This window comes from Primulina tabacum, chromosome 4, assembly GCF_025594145.1.
Source record: "Primulina tabacum isolate GXHZ01 chromosome 4, ASM2559414v2, whole genome shotgun sequence".
NCBI lineage: Eukaryota > Viridiplantae > Streptophyta > Magnoliopsida > Lamiales > Gesneriaceae > Primulina > Primulina tabacum.
In genome coordinates this window covers 44,257,818-44,275,345 of record NC_134553.1, presented here as the reverse complement: position 1 = coordinate 44,275,345, position 17,528 = coordinate 44,257,818, and positions in this window count along the sequence as shown.

Here is a 17,528-nt window from a genome sequence, read left to right as displayed (position 1 = left end):
GCAGAGCATCTCATAGGAATATCTTTGGCCCGAAAGACAATGCTTGCTGGGTTCTGTGGCCAACTCTTAGCCAAGATTCGGCCAGAATAGTCCAGGCTTGTGAAGGGTGTCAACACCAATCCAATTTTCAACATAGCCAGGCCACTCTTATGAAGCCTATTTGGGCATCTTGTCCCTTTGATCAGTGGAGCATGGATATTGTGGGTCCCTTCCCAATTGTCCGGGCTCAGAAAAAATTCTTACTGGTGGCTGTAGATTATTTCTCTAAATTGGTAGAAGCTGAGCCATTGGCCAATATCACTGAGCAGGAAGTATTGAAGTTTCTGTGGAAGAATATAGTATGCCGGTTTGGGGTACCCAGAAGACTGATCTCAGATAATGGAAGACAGTTTCAGGGTAAAGAAGTTACATCCTGATGTCGAGAAATGAAGATCACTCAGTCTTTCACCTCTGTTGTCTATCCCCAAGCTAATAGCCAAACAGAAGTTGTGAATAAAATTATTGTACAAGCACTGAAAACCAGGCTACAAGGCAAAGGAAATGGCTAGGTGGAAGAATTACCCAGTGTTATATGGGCGTACAGAACAACTCCCTGAGCACCAACTTAAGAAACTCCCTTCAACTTGGTATACGGTTCTGAAGCAGTCCTCCCAGTTGAAATAGGGCAAACCTCTTCTCGGGTAGATTCTCACCCGGACAACAATGATCAAAGCCGGGCCATAGAATTGGACTTAATAGAAGAAAAAAGAGACCGAACATTCATTCGAATGGAAGCATATCGGAACCGGGTTATGAAGTCATATAACAGGAAGGTCCGGATCCGAGACTTCCAAGTAGGGGAGCTAGTCATGAAGAAAGTCAAACCTGCCGGGATATTGGGAAACTAGAAGCTCGGTGGGAAGGACCTTACAAAATAACCCGGAGGGTCAGCTCGGGATCTTTTTATCTAGAAGATGCCCAAGGACGTTCTCTCAAAAGGCCCTGAAATGTATTTAATTTAAAAAAATATTACGCTTGACATATGTAATTATTTTGTGGAAGAGATAATGAAAGATCTATTTTATCAAAGAGTTATGAATGTTTCTTATATCTTAGCCCGGGAGGTACTAAGCCCCGGTTATTTAAAGAAAGCCCAGAGCACTATACCTTGGCTCGGGGCACAACACCTCGACCATTCCCAAGTCCCGGGACATGCTCCCCGGCCCAAGGCTCCGTACCTTGGTTCTTAAAAAGCCCAGGACACTACACCCTGGCTCGGGGCACCACACCTCGACCATTCCCAAGTCTCGAGACATGCTCCCCGGCCCAAGGCTCCGTACCTTGATTCTTAAAAAGCCTAGGGCACTACACCCTGGCTCGGGGCACCACACCTCGACCATTCCCAAGTCCCGGGAAATGATCCCCGGCCCAAAGCTCCGTACCTTGATTCTTAAAAAGCCCAGGGCACTACACCCTGGCTCGGAGCACCACGCCTCGACCATTCCCAAGTCCTAGGACATGCTCCCCGGCCCAAGGCTCCATACCTTGGTTCTTAAAAAGCCCAGGGCACTATACCCTGGCTCGGGGCACCACACCTCGACCATTCTCAAGTCCCAGGACATGCTCCCCGGCCCAAGGCTCCGTACCTTGGTTCTTAAAAAGCCCAGGGCACTACATCCTGGCTCGGGGCACCACACCTCGACCAATCCAGATCCCGAGATATGCTCTTTTACCCATTTTCTACACTTGGGTTATATAAGGGTTTTATACCTGGTTCTATGGTTTTTACATCTCGATCATTTGCTCAATATTGGATTTTTTTAGGCATTACGGGGATCAAGAACCCAGGTATTTATTTGAAGTTACCGGTTAAATTTCAACATTTAGAAATTTTTATGATCGTTTACATACAAGCAGTGTTGTTAGCCGAGTTATTAAATAAAAGGTACAACAGTGGAAAGAAATACAATTTCATTAAAAAGCCCAAAGGCAGGAATTACAAGAAAAAGGTAAAAGAAAGTACCAGTCCTAATCTATATTTACATGCTCGGACTCTGGCTGTTCTTCTGGAGCCTCCTTCTTCTCCTCTTCCCCATCCTTGGGAAGGGATGTTATAGCACGTCCAAAGTCCGAGAAATCTTCTTTATCCTCGGGTAAAAGCCCGGCCTCTTCAAACTGCTCTCGGCACTTTTCAAAACCGGTCTGGAAGAGAGGATAGTCCTGGTATTCAACGGCCTTCTTGAATTCGGAAGATTGAAAGAAGGAGGCATGCCACTTGTCCTTATTGTATTCAGCCAGAGCCAGGGTGCTCTCGGCTTTCTCTGCCCGGAATTGCTGCACCTCCGCCTGCTCGGATAGAGAACGGTTTCTTGACTCCGAAATAGATAGGGCACCTCGCAAATTTTCCTCCTGAATGGAGCATTCAATGAGGTCATCTCTGGCTTTATCCAGGGCAGAGCGCAATCCGGCCATTTCCTCCTCGTGAGTGGCTCGAGCCCGGGACAGTTCCTCTTGAAGTTTTTCTTGAGTATCTTGGAATTGCCGAGCTCGGTTACCAAAAATGGTGGCAGCTGCAGCAACATCCTCGAAGGCCGAGATCATCAGTTGAGCAGCATGTTCAAAAGTAAGTCATTAAAAGATAAACAATAAACAGAGCAAGAAAGATTTAACGAAAAAACTTACCGCCAAGAGCTTGTTCGAGCCATCGAAAAGTTTGGCAGAAGCCCGGGAGTTCTTCAAACAAGCCTCCTCGTCAGGAGTCAGAAGCTGTTTGAAGATCTTAAGTCCCGTTGCCGAGGACCCCTCCTTAAAAATGTTGACCCGGGGAGGCTACTCGGTGAGTAGGGGCTGTTGGTTGGATTGTTGACCGGGTGGGTGGTTGACTGAGCTGCCTGAGAAGAACTTTGGCCCCCCTCCCGGTTATCCTCGACCAGGATCAGCTCCGGGCTTGTGACAGCCTTTCGCTTCTTTTGGGTGAGAGGGACATGGTCTTCAGAATCCTCCTGGTATTCATCCCGGGTCGCCTCTTCCTCCTGTTGAGCCTCGACCCAAGTCACTTCTGCTTGTTGGACCGCCTCCTCGGCCTGTTTCTTCTTCTCAGCCGCAGCCATCTGGGCTGCCAGCTTTTTCTCCTTGGCCGCCTTCTCCTCCGCCCATTTCTTCGCAAAAGCCTCTTGCATTTTGTCTACGTAAAGAAATAACAGATGAGTATGAGATTACCACTGCAAGCAGAATAAATACAAGACAAGGAATAAGAAGTTACCGGGTTGAGAGCCCAAGCCAGCTACTTCATCGATCACCCGATCTACCGGATCTTCAGCCTGGGCACTCAACCGATAGGTAACCAGGTTCTCTTGGGCAATGAGGGTGGAGGAGGAGTACTTTTGACCCTCCACCAAAGTTTGACTTTGGGTGTAAAACTCCTCAAATTTATAAGCCCGGGGAAGGGCAGGTTGTTTGGGAAGAGAAGTGATGAAGTCGGTTTGACAGGAAAGAGGGGCTAGGAGTTGAATGAAAAAATATCTTCCTTTCCATCCCTTCTGGGAAGAAGGGATGTCATCAAGAAACCGGGCATTAAGCCGGGCAGAAAGGGAAAAAGCACAGTCGCCTAATCTACAAACAAAATAGTTGTGAAGGATGAGGGAGTTAATCACAAGATTGTGCATTTTAAAAAGAACATAAACCGAAGCCATTATTTGGAAAGAATTAGGGTGGAATTGGTTGATAGGCACACCAAAGAGCTTGGCGACCTCGATGTAAAAAGAAGGGATAGGGAACCGGAGACCATTTCTAACCTGGTCCCGGAAGAAGGTTGTATAGCCAGGGGGAGGTTATTCAGCCCTATCAGAGGGGCCGGGTATGAGGATAGAGTAGGTGAAAGGAATAGCACCCAAAGTTCGAAGTTTCTCGTCTGCCCCCGAGCGCAAACTGCTGCTCATTAAGGTAAACCAAGGAACCCCCGGGGCCTCGGTAGAAGGAGGTCAGAAGCCCGGGCTTTGCCCTTACCCTTGTTGTTGGAAACTTAATTTTGGTGGTTTGACAAAATTAGAGATCAATCTGTTAAACTAACTGATCAACGAACACACGATTTGATAAACTGGAGTTATCAGCCGAACTGAATCTACCTTGTCAACTGACTGATCAGTTGGATACTGATCAGTTGATATACTCAGTTGTGTAGCTACTTATCAGCTGATCATTCAGCTGAACACGTCATCAGTTGAAAAGGACATTCAACCGACAATAGTACAAAGCAGACTGTAACTTGTGGTGGGACGCCGCATTTCAAAGAATACAGTGTATGAATATCAGAAGAATGTTGACGTGGCAATCAACGGATACAAAAGATTCAAATTGTATTTATTATTACCGTTGGAAGAAAGCCTATAAATAAGAAAGAATAGCAGATGAGACATAGAGCTGAAATATACGATTCATCCATTCTCTTAAACTTGCTGTTATTCTGCTAAATTTGTTACTCTCATTTGAGATTCAGAAAGCTCACATTTATTAGAAATATTCATAGCATTTGAGGCTACCTTTCGAGCTTATTAGCACAAACCTCTGTATTACTTATATCAGTCGTGCTAAAATCCAGTTGAAGAACTGTGAAAATTGTTGTTAACTAAGAGTTTCAGTCTTGGCAGTGTTAAGTCCAAACTGAAGTGGGTCTGTACAAATTTTGTATTGATCAAAGTCTTTTAGTGCATATCTCATCCTTGTGATAGAAGGGGTGACGTAGGAGTTATTCAAATCTCCGAACATCCATAAATCTTTGCATTATTATTTCAGTCATTTATTCTATCTTTCAGTCAGTTTATTTCTGCAACTATACCTAGTTAAACTGATTGTCATCGACTGACAAGATTCCTAAGTATCAGTTTATCACAAAACTGATACTTCATTCGAAGAAGGTTATAAAAATCGCGAGTGTTTATTCAACCCTCCCTTCTAAACACGTTTCTACCTATTAACCGATTCTATCAAGTGGTATCAGAGCGCAGTTGAATCTTGTCTTGGAATATTCTCACTTACCACTGTTCGATATGTCTTCATTCAACAAAATACCTATGTTTTTCAGAGAAGACTTTGATGATTGGAAAATAAGAATGCAAGCTCATTTAACTGCACAAGATGATGACATGTGGTATGTCATTACTGATGGTCCAATGAAGATATTAAAAACAAACACTACAGCTGCCATCACTGACGGGGCACCCCAACGAATAGAAAAGCCCAGAGATGAGTGGACAACTGAAGACAAAAGAAAAGCAAACTTGGATAATGTGGCCAAGGACATCTTATACAAAACGCTAGACAAAGTCACGTTCAGCAAAATCAAAATGTTCAAAACAGCCAAAGAAATATGGGAAAAACTTATTCAGCTATGTGAAGGAAATGAACAAACCAAGGAGAGCAAGATGTCTGTTGTTGTTCAAAAATTTGATAATATCAAGTTGAAAGCAGGAGAGTCTATGCATGAGTATGATGAAAGAGTCAGCTGCATCATCAACGAATTGAATGCACTTGGAAAAGTGTACTCAAATAAAGAAGTGGCACTAAAGGTAGTAAGAGGTCTTTCCAAAGAGTGGTATGTCAAGACCATGGCTATGCGTGAATCAAAAGATCTCAACAAAGTTGAACTATATGATCTATTTGTCGATCTAAAGGCATATGAATTTGAGCTACAAACCAGATAAGGGGAACCTTCTACACCAGCTGCCACAACGGCGTTAACTGCTGTCAGACAAGAACCAACTGGTTCAGCTGACAGATCCGCTGATCAACTTAGCAATGATGTCATGTCATTGTTTGTCAGAAAATTCGGAAGGTTCATGAGGAAGAATCAAGGAAGCTTCCAAAAGCAATACCAGAAGAACCAACCCAAAGAAGAATCATATGTTTGCTACAACTGTGGCAAATCAGGTCATTACATAGCAGACTGTACTAAGTCTAAAACAGACAGTCGAGGATCAATTGAAAAAGCAAAGAAGTCATATGAGCATAGGAGAAGGACTAAGGATGACAAGAGATCATCCAAAAGAAGCATGAAGTGCTCCTGACTGAAGAAAGCAAATCAAAGTGGGCTGAAACTGATAGTGATGAATCAGAATCAGAAAGCCCAAGCAGCTCAAGTGATGATGAAGAGGAAATCAAATGTTTGATGGCAGATGATGCTGAACTGGATTCAGCAAGTGAACATGTATTTGATTTTAGCTCAACTAACTTCACTCGTGAGGAACTCATCACCACGTTGCATGACATGGTAAATGAGTATCACAAACTGGCTCGATCATTTGAAAAGGTCAAAGCTGATCAAAATGATCCCAGTGATAACAAAGCTGAAACTGATAAGTCAGTTGAACTGTTAAATTTAAAAGGGGAGATTGCCAAGCAAAACACTGAACTGATCGAAAACCAAGCTTTGATATGTCAGTTGAAAACTGAGATTTCAAAAAATTCTGAACTGATTCAAACTTGGAATAAATCTTCAGTTACATTAACTGAAATGCAGAATGCTCAAAAATCAGTTGCTGATAAAACTGGTTTAGGTTTTAACAGTCATGTTGAAAACTCTGCAAGTGATACTCAGCCAAGGTTGAACAATAGCAAAGGAAAGTATATTACCTTTGTAAAGTCAGCCATGGGAAATTAGCATTCAGAACCAAGTAAACCAACTGTTCAATCGACTGAGAATAAGAACAAAGGCAAACGATATGGTATTGGATATAGCTCAGAGAGTTCAACTGATACAAGAAACTGGTCTACTAAACGATTCAATAACAAATATCAGTACTCAAGGAATGGCTATTACAACTACTACAACAGTAAGCCAGTTCAAAAACGGTATAAAAAAATAGTCAGTTGAAAAAGGAAATAACTCATACTGTCTCATCCCCACACCACACACATACTGCTAAAAAGTCAAGAAAAACCATTTGGAACACAGAAACCGGGAAGTCAGTTAGACTGATCCAAGTCTGGGTTCCTAAAGGACTAATCAGTTTAAGACCCAAATGAATATGGGTACCAAAGTTATATACTGTGTGTGATTGCAGGTAACAGGTACAACAAGATAATCAACCTGGTATCTAGACAGCGGTTGTTCACGACATATGACATGAGATGCTAACTTGCTATCTCAACTGATCAAGTATAATGGTCCAAACATCAGTTTTGGAGACAACTCCAAAGGTAAAACTGTGGGTAAGGGTAAGCTTATCCATGGTAACTTTACAATTAAAGATGTTTTGCTAGTAGAGAATTTGAAGTATAACTTGATAAGCATTAGTCAATTATGCGACCAAAATTTCTCAGTTCAGTTTGACAAACACACGTGCTCAGTTAGAAACTCAACTGATGAGATCATTCTAACTGGAAATCGATGTGGTAATACTTACAAAGTCAGTTGGACTGAACAACCTTATGCACCAGTCTGCTTCATTTCTTCCAAATCTTCCAAACACTGGTTATGGCATAAGAGATTGAACCACTTAAACTTTAAATCTATTACATATCTGAGTAATCATGATCTTGTAACTGGTTTGCCCAAAATGGATTTCTCTAAAGATAAAATTTGTTCAGCATGTCAGTTTGGTAAACAAGTAAGATCTTCTTTTAAAAACAAGGGTTGTAAATCTTTGTCCCGATGCTTAGAACTGTTACATATGGATCTATTTGATCATATACCATTCATGAGCTTAGGGGGAATGAAATACACCTTGGTGGTTGTAGATGACTTTTCAAGATTTACTTGGGTTATATTTTTCAAATCCAAATACCAAACTGCTGCACAACTGATCAAGCTCTTTAAAAGATTACTAAATGAAAAATCAGTTGGAATTGATGGTCTGATAGAGGAATTGAATTCATCAATCAAATTCTTTCAAATTTTTTAGAAAGCACTGGAATTAAGCATGAGCTCTCAGCAGCTAAAACTCCTCAGCAAAATGGTGTAGCTGAGAGAAGAAATCGGACCCTTAAAGAAGCTGCTAGAACAATGCTTGCTAATTCTGGTATTTCTCAAAGGTTTTGGGCTGAAGCAGTAAATACTGCATGTTATACTCAGAACAGATCAATGATTAATAAAAATCATGTGAAAACACCATATGAGATCTGGCATGGAAGAAAAAGTGTGGTATCTTATTTCAAGATATTTGGCTGCAGATGTTTTGTACTCGATAATGGTAAAAATCATTTAAAAGTTTTGATGCTAAATCTACATAGGGAATATTTCTTAGATATTCTTCAGTTAGCAAAGCATATAGAGTCTTCAATAAAAATTTGTTAAATGTTGAAGAATCTATCCATGTTGTTTTTGATGAAACTACACTAACTAATAAGCCAACTGATCCAGTTGAACTAGTTGATAGATTTACAGATATCAGTTTGGAGGATGAAAATGAATAAGAAAATCATATCAATCGAAACATCCTTCAAACACCTGAACCAGAAGTGTTAGATCAACCAATGGAATAGGAAGCTGCTCCTAATAATCAGTTGGTGGAGCAAACAGAAAATATTCAGCTACCAACTGATACAGCTCCAACTGAAAGTCTGAAACTGAAAACATTCAGTTACGAATAGAAGCAGTTGCTGATACAGAAGCAGCAAACACTGAAATCAGATGGAAGAAATCACATCCACCAGAATTGGTAATAGGTGATCCATCTGACCCAGTAAGAACAAGAAATCAAATGCTTAACTTATTTATTCATTCTGCTTTTGTCTCACAATTGGAACTAAAGAAAATTGACGAGGCCCTTGCTGATCCTAACTGGATAAACGCTATGCAAGAGGACCTAAATCAGTTTACACATAACAAAGTCTGGAACCTAGTTCCAAGACCAATTTCAAAAACTATTATAGGTACAAAATGGGTGTACAGGAACAAACTGAAAGAAGATGGTTCAGTTGTGCGCAAAAAAGCAAGGCTAGTAGCACAAGGATACATGCAAGAAGAAGGAATTAATTACGATGAAACATATGCACCAGTTGCAAGACTGGAAGCTATCAGAATATTTCTTGCTTATGCATCGTTCAAAAACTTTAAAGTCTACCAGATGGATGTAAAGAGTGCATTCCTGAATGGTCAGTTGCAAAAAGAAGTTTATATTGAACAACCTCCAGGTTTTATCACTCACTCTTTTCCTAATCATGTCTATTATTTGAACAAAGCTTTATATAGTCTTAAACAAGCTCCAAGGGCTTGGTATGAGACACTTTCAAAGTTCTTAACTGATCATGATTTTACCGTTGGATCAGTTGATAAGACATTGTTCAAATTTTCTAAGAATGATCATATTTTACTTGTTCAAATTTATGTTGATGACATCATATTTGAGTCAACTAACCCCAAATTATGCGAGAAATTTGCTAAGATGATGCAGGACACATTTGAAATGAGCATGATGGGTGAACTGACATTTTTCCTTGGACTGCAAGTAAAGGAACTGGAGATTGGTATTTTCATCAGTCAAACTAAATACACAAAAGAATTGCTCAAGAAATTTGGAATGGAATCATATTCAGCTGCAAGTACTCCCATGAGTTCATCAGTAAAACTGGACACTGATCAAGGGAGAATATCAGTAGAGGCAACAATCTACATAGGTTTAATAGGTTCATTATTGTACCTAACTGCCAGTCGTCCTGATATTGTATTTGCTGTATGTATGTGTGCTAGATTTCAATCAAACCCTAAGCAATCGCATTTTTCAGCTGCCAAACGTATTTTAAAGTATCTTAAAGGCACGCCAAATGTTGGGTTATGGTACTCTAAAGACTCATCTTTCAATTTAGTTGGATATTCAGATACAGATTATGCAGGATGTAAGCTAGATCTTAAAAGTACCAGTGGATCATGTCAGTTTCTAGGAGACAGACTGATCTCCTGGTTCAGCAAGAAGCAAACATCAATGGCCACTTCCACAACTAAAGTAGAATACCTTGCTGCTGGAAGCTGCTGTGGCCAACTGCTCTGGATCCAGCAACAACTGAAAGATTATGGAGTTATTGCCAAAAAATAACCCATATTTTGTGACAATACTAGCACGATTGCTATCACTTACAATCCAGTTCTTCACTCAAGGACCAAGCACATAGATGTCAGTCATCACTTCATCAGAGATCATGCCTTGAAGAAATCCATCAGACTGGATTATGTTTCAACTGAACAACAAGCAGCTGACATCTTCACCAAACCATTACCCAAGACTAAGTTTTCTTACTTTCGCAATATACTTGGTTTAACTGATTTAACTTGATTATATATCATGGCTTTTACTAGTTTTTTTTCGTAACTGAGTATGTTGTCATATGTTAATCGCTCAGTCAGTTATTTTCCGGTTATTATCATTTCAGTTGTAGTATTCTCAGTTGAATGATATTCATTTAACACCAGTTTGTATGATGAAAAGTAAAAGGCAACGATAAAATCAAATATTTCATTTATTATAATTGGAGCGTACATTTTTGATTTCCTTCTTAACAGCAGACAGCCACGAGGTCAACCAACCAGTTAAAACCCATGTGGTAGTCTTCAGGAAACTTTCTGAAATCGCAATGCGCTTCAGAGTCCACTTTTCCTTCTTCAGTATCAGCAGGTAGACACCTTCATCCGTGAAGATGTCCACCTCATCAGCAACGCGCAAACGTCGCCGATATTTCTTCATTTGTGCCACCCGTTCGGGGGTAGCAACTGCTCCTTCCTGCTGGAGGAGCTGAAGATCTTGAAGCTTCGGCCAAAATCAGAGAACTTTGTGGAAGACTTCATCTTCCATAGCAAGCTTTCTGGTCTCCAGTGGTGCATCCATAAACTCGTCAGCCATATCTGGAACCTTTGAACTGCTTGCACCTGCCATTTTGTTTCTTGAAATATTTAGTTGCCAATTTGTTAAGACTAACCATGTTACTTCTATTTATAACACAAGCTCAAAGCAACTGAAGAGACGTAATCAGTACATTCGACGTTTTATCTTCTGAAGCATAAGATTTATCTTATTACGTCATTATATTTTTCGTTTAAACTTTCATAATTTAAAACATACATTTATTAAGGGGGGATATCGATTTTAAGAGGTTAACCGAGAAGACAGTGGTTAGTGAATTTTCATCTGAAATGAATCAATTTCACAACTGATCGTTCAGTTGATAATTTAGCTAATCTTCTCATATAAGTTAACTAATTAATCGTGTTTTATTCCAAATCAAGTGACGTGACTGTCAGTTTTTGCATTAAATAATGAACAGTGTTTTAAAACGTGGACCCACTTGAACCATTTAAAATTGTACACACGTTTGCAGCACACGTACACACTATTTTTCAAATTTTCGTGGACTGAAACGTGTCCAGAATTTGTACAGTTACTTACATATGTATCTTTGCCCGCTTCAATTCAGTTACGTGAACTTTACTCTTCATAGCAAATTCTCATTCAGAGTTTTTATCTTGCAAAATTTCAGATTTTCCTACTCTCAGCAATGGCAAATCAAATTTCCGCACATATTCTAAATGCTATGGCTATCGACTTTGAATCTATTCTATCAGTAAATGATGCCGATGTCAAGAAAGTCTTTCCGAAGCTAGAAGCAGCCGGCTTAAAGATATTTCTGGGACAATCCTCTCAGGAAATTTATCCACAAGAGCTTCATGATTTCTACTCAACTGGTTATGTTACTGTTGATGGAAACGTCACTGATACTATTTCAACTGCCTACTGATGGGCTAATCCATTTCTCTGAGGTAAAAACTTCTGATATTGAAGAAATGCAGTCTCTTCTATCAGCTGATGGTCAGAAAATCAAAGTTTCCGATCAAAAGAAAGAGCTCAAGCCAGAAATTCAACTACTGGCAGATATTTCAGCAAAGGGGATACTAGCTAAAGCTGGTTCATTTGCTGCTCTTACTCTTGAAAAATTTCAAGTCATGACGGTGATCATGGCTGAGAAAAGGGTAAACTGGAGAAATATAATTTTCACCATTCTAAAAAATATGCTTCAGTCAACAAAACAGTCACGGGAATATGCCGTGCAAATCAGTTTTCTACTAAAAATGAAGGAGCTAGTGGGTGATACTGCTGAGAAATCATCCAAGTTCAAAGTGTTCAATGATAAGAATGTACTGGCACCAAAGGCCAAATTGAACTTGTCACCTGAACAGTTCATTAAGGTGAAAAAGAAAATTGGGATGGGAGGAGCTCCCAAATCGGTCAAGAAAGCAAGAAAGGAGGATCAAAAGAAGACAATCAAGTGCAAACTAATTGTCAGCGAAACTGATTCTGAGAGAACTCCCTCTCCCAAAATAATGAAGAAGCCTCGAACCTTAAAGACCAAGCCTGCTGCTGCAGTTGGAACCATCCCAACTGATCGACTGATGTAGTCAGGAGCTGAACAGCCCATTCAGGCTGTCCCACTGAAGGCCATTCCAACTGAACCCTCAACTGAGGATCAGTTGCCTCTCTCTACCATCTTGCCGAAGAAGAAACTCACTGAATCTGGTGACAAAAAGAAGCTTGCTGGATTTAAGGCTCCACCAATCGCTATCACTGGTTACACTCCTTTACCTCCTCCCAGACCAAAGGGAATAGTAATCAGAGAACAAATTGATGCAACAACGTCAGGGTTGAGCATTCCTCACATTCTAACTGATCCCAAAGGGAAAGGGAAGATGCAAGAACAACCCATACCAACCAATGCGGTTCAGACGGATATTGATCTCATCTGGCAAGAGATCAACGATTTTGCAGCAGAGAAACTCAAGACCTACAATGAGTAGATCAAATTCATAACTAAAGTTTTTGCTAAACAGCTTCAGTCGAGACTAAACTGAAGAAGTTTATTCAGCTAGAGGCTACAGTTCTGAGAGTAGTCAAAGCTTCAACAGTCATTCAGGGTCTAGAACACAAAACATATTTGTTTGATCAGCTGAGAGCCAAGAAGCTTCAGCAGATTGTTGCTGAGTTGCGTCAAAATTTTGATCCTTCAAGTCCGACTGCTGTCAATGACTCAGCGGTATACAATCAACTAAACTCGGATCTTATCTGCTTGCAGATGCAAATCAAGGATTGGGAAATGGGTTAAAAACTAATCATTCCAGCGAGTGAACAAGACTTATCATCTGATGAAGAGCCAGCTGGAAAGTCAGTTCAAGAACCACCCATAGACTCAGCTCTTGCAGCTTCTCCCAAAGCAACTGAACCTTTCTCATCAGCTGCTCCACCATCCTCATCTTCACTTCCTCAATCTTCAAATGCTGATCAACCGCCATATACTGAAGCTGAATTGTCTCTAGCAAACCTAGATGAGGTCATCAAATCAGGTCACCTCAGATATTCAGCTAGACACTTCAAGATTAGTTGAAGATATACTTACAACTGAAGGACCAGCTGGGGAGCTCAATTTTGATCAACTGGAACTGCCACTTCTGTCAGAAGTTGTGACTGAACAGGACAATTTTGAACCAAACTGTACAGACAGAACCAATTGTTAAACCAGCTGAAGAATCAGTTGTTGATCCAACTGGAGCAGCAGTTGTAGAACAAACTGAGAACCTTCTTCTACCTCTGCTCTTCCATCTGTTTCATCTCCTTCCCAGGACCATTTAACTGCAGATATTTCAGAGATAGCTGTGTTTATAACAGAACCAACTGACGATGCGATGATTGTATTTAATCAAGAACAAAGGAAACAGATCCCAGAAATTTATGGAGCCATGTCTCCTAGAATTTCAGACACTGATGCCTTGTTTGAAGAACTCCAAACCGTTCAGTCAAACCTACTCAGTATGATGAATGATATCTTTGCAATAAAATCTACTCAGCTTGCACATACATTAAAGCTTGATTCAAATTATGAATTTACAACCGACAGACTGAATCAGCTTAACATGAGTGTATCTGCTCTTTATATTCAAATTGAGGAAATCAAGAAAGACAGATTGTCAACTGAATCGTACTTCCAGACTCAAACCCTAGTTGGCAGGCGATTTGACTTTCTTGAAGAAAAGGTCACTAAAAGAATTGACCTGCTGCAGGACATTATGATAAATGTAGTATCAGATATTGCAGCAGATGTCCGCATACTCACAAGAAAAGTGGATGTACTTGACAAAAAGGGGGAAATTATTAAAGAAACAGAAGAAGACAAAGGAAAGAAAAAGAATGTGTGAAGATCAACTCACTTCAGTTGAATGGTTGAAGACTTGAAGATTTTGTATTCTTTATTCTTTGTACGAATCTGTACATAAGATTAGACACTTATTTCATTCTTTGTACGAATCTGTACATTGGAAAAGTTATTTTATCTACAATGAAATTAAATACTATTTCGAGATCAGTTGATCAGTTCATACTTTACAAAGTTTTTTCAATCACCAAAAAAGGGGAAATTGTTGTTAACTTAATTTCGGTGGTTTGACAAAATTAGATATCAATATGTTAAACTAACTGATCAACGAACACACGATTTGATAAACTGGAGTTATCAGCCGAACTGAATCTACCTTGTCAACTGACTGATCAGTTGGATACTGATCAGTTGATATACTCAGTTGTGTAGCTACTTATCAGTTGATCATTCAGCTGAACACGTCATCAGTTGAAAAGGACATTCAACCGACAATAGTACAAAGCAGCTTGTAACTTGTGGTGGGACGTCGCATTTCAGAGAACAGTGTATGAGTATCAGAAGAATTTTGACGTGGCAATCAACGGATACAAAAGATTCAAATTGTATTTATTATTACAGTTGGAAGAAAGCCTATAAATAAGAAAGAAGAGCAGATGAGACATAGAGCTGAAATATACGATTCATCCATTCTCTTAAGCTTGCTGTTATTCTGCTAAATTTCTTACTCTCATTTGAGATTCAAAAAGCTCACACTTATTAAAAATATTCGTAGCATTTGAGGCTACCTTTCGAGTTTATTAGCACAAACCTCTATATTACTTATATCAGTCGTGCTAAAATCCAGTTGAAGAACTGTGAAAATTGTTGTTAACTAAGAGTTTCAGTCTTGGCAGTGTTAAGTCCAAACTGAAGTGGGTCTGTACAAATTTTGTATTGATCAAAGTCTTTTAGTGCATATCCTATCCTTGTGATAGAAGGGGTGACGTAAGAGTTATTCAAATCTCCAAACATCCATAAATCTTTGCATTATTATTTCAGTCATTTATTCTATCTTTCAGTCAGTTTATTTCCACAACTATACCTAGTTAAACTGATTGTCATCGACTGACAAGATTCCTAAGTATCAGTTTATCACAAAACTGATACTTCATTCGAAGAAGGTTATAAAAATCGTGAGTGTTTATTCAACCCCCTTCTAAACACGTTTCTATCTATTAATCGATCCTATCACTTGTCTTTTTTCAGGACTCGGGAAGTGCCCGAAGAAGAAGGTTTGGAAGAGGAAAGCTTGGTTTGGTGGGCCGCTGGTTTTTTGGAGGTTTGGGTAGGGAGGCGACGGCGAGGGAAAGATGGGGAGGAATCAGAGCGCATCGCGGTTGACTCATCACCAGGAGAGCCTCGCGCATTCGCTCCAGAGGTCGAAGAAGTGGAATTAGACATAGTTCGAGGGAGAAAACTTACGAGTTGATTGGAGGAAAAGTTGATTTGAAGTTGCAGACGGTGGGAGATCACCGGAGGTAAGTGATTTTACACGGAGAAGCTTCGTAGAAAAATTTTGCAAAGTCTTCGCCGATGGTTTGAATTTGCAAGTAACTTTTTGAAAATAGGTGAACTACTATCTATAAGGGGGAGGGAGTTAATCTCCATCGTTGATCTAAACTTATCGGAGGGTCGAGATGAATCTTGGAAGTTGTGCGGGCAGATGAAAGGACGTGTACGGTTATCGAGGCATCAGACTTATCTACTCCTCGGAATACGAAACGATTTTTCGGCGGTATAAATGCTAAAGCATGTGTTATAATGACACCCTTTTGACTGCCCGAGAATACTAAACGACAAAATATTCGAAGCCCGGGAGACATGAGGGCCCCGGCATATTATCTTAAGCCCGGGTGGTATCAGACCCCGATAACTCATCCCACCTATGGGATATTTGAAGCCCCCGATGTTCTTACACGCTATTAATTATTTTTCTGTGAAAGAACAAGTATGATTGATCAAGACAGCGAGTAAGACTCTAGCCCGACTATTTTAGGGATGGGTGGTGATTCCCCCATAAAGATTCGGGTCATCATTAACTAGGCTTATTATTTTGATAGCCCATATCAAAGCCAATATGCCAGGCACTTTACCCAAGACCCGGGCATTTCTCCTCTTCCCGGGTGATCACCAGATAGCCCGGGCCCTTAGACCAGTACCCGGGTACCTTACCACCAGGGCCACCTCGAGAATTGTACCACACTTGAGTATGATTGATACAGGTCGTCTAATCTGTCAGAACCACTTGGGCTTGAAGTGTCCTAGAAGTCATCAAAAGCTATAGTATGGACAATCGACTTGTCATACTTAGTAGGTGGCACTGGAATCGAGGTACCTACCTCATTTTCTACTATAAATAGCATGTATACTTCTCATTTAATGATTCTGAATCTTTGAACTTTCAAGCACTCACATATATTCTCTCATATATTTGCTTGTGTTCATCTTCAACCTGCTGACTTAAGCATCGGAGTGGTTACGCCGGACACTCCTCCAGCGCCCATTCACGAGTTACTTTCTTGTTTGCAGGTGTTATTCCAAGCCATTACATTCACTCAAATTCCTAAACACTAAAAATTACTGCTTCGATCCGTTGAAGCTCTTTACCCGGCTCATCCATTTCAGCGTGATCACATCAGAAACGAACCGAACCGAACCGACGACTTCTATCAGTTGCGTTTCCTAAAGGCTCCATCACAATCAAAATTGAAAATAGATTCATGGAGAACACAAAGTAATGTTATGTTTCTAAAATCTTGAAATACATGGAGAAAATGTACTTTTACATACATCAAACTGCTTAGTTTATGATTTCATATATTTATTTAATAAAGAAATTAAATGTTGACAATATTTTGTGCCACAATTGTTCAAAAGTTATATACAATTAGTTTTAGTACCTCACAGTTTGCACCAATAATTTTGTTATTGTTACTTTAGAGCCAAAACTGTTGATCTATGGAGACATTGTGCTCATGCAAACTAGTTAGTGGACACTTTAACCAAGAAAAGGACACGTTTTTGCAAACCAAGGTAATTTCTGGAATGGTCATTACTAATTAGTTCCCACTACATGGCTTTAAGAATATATAGTTTCAATTACAATATGGTTCAATTCTTTTACTTCAAACAGTATTAGCTAGCTTCGTTTTTTTTTTTTTTTTTGAGAATTATCTCTTTCATATAATCAATTTTCAGACCATCTTGTCGTTGGTCTCACTTGCGGTAATTTGAGATAATAAAACCCGAAAATAAAGAATAAACTAGACACCGAGATTTACGTGGAAAACCCCTAAAAATTATTAGAGTAAAAACCACTGGCAAGATGAAAAGAATTCCACTATAATATTTTGTGGTGTACAACTCACTCACTATATTTCCAA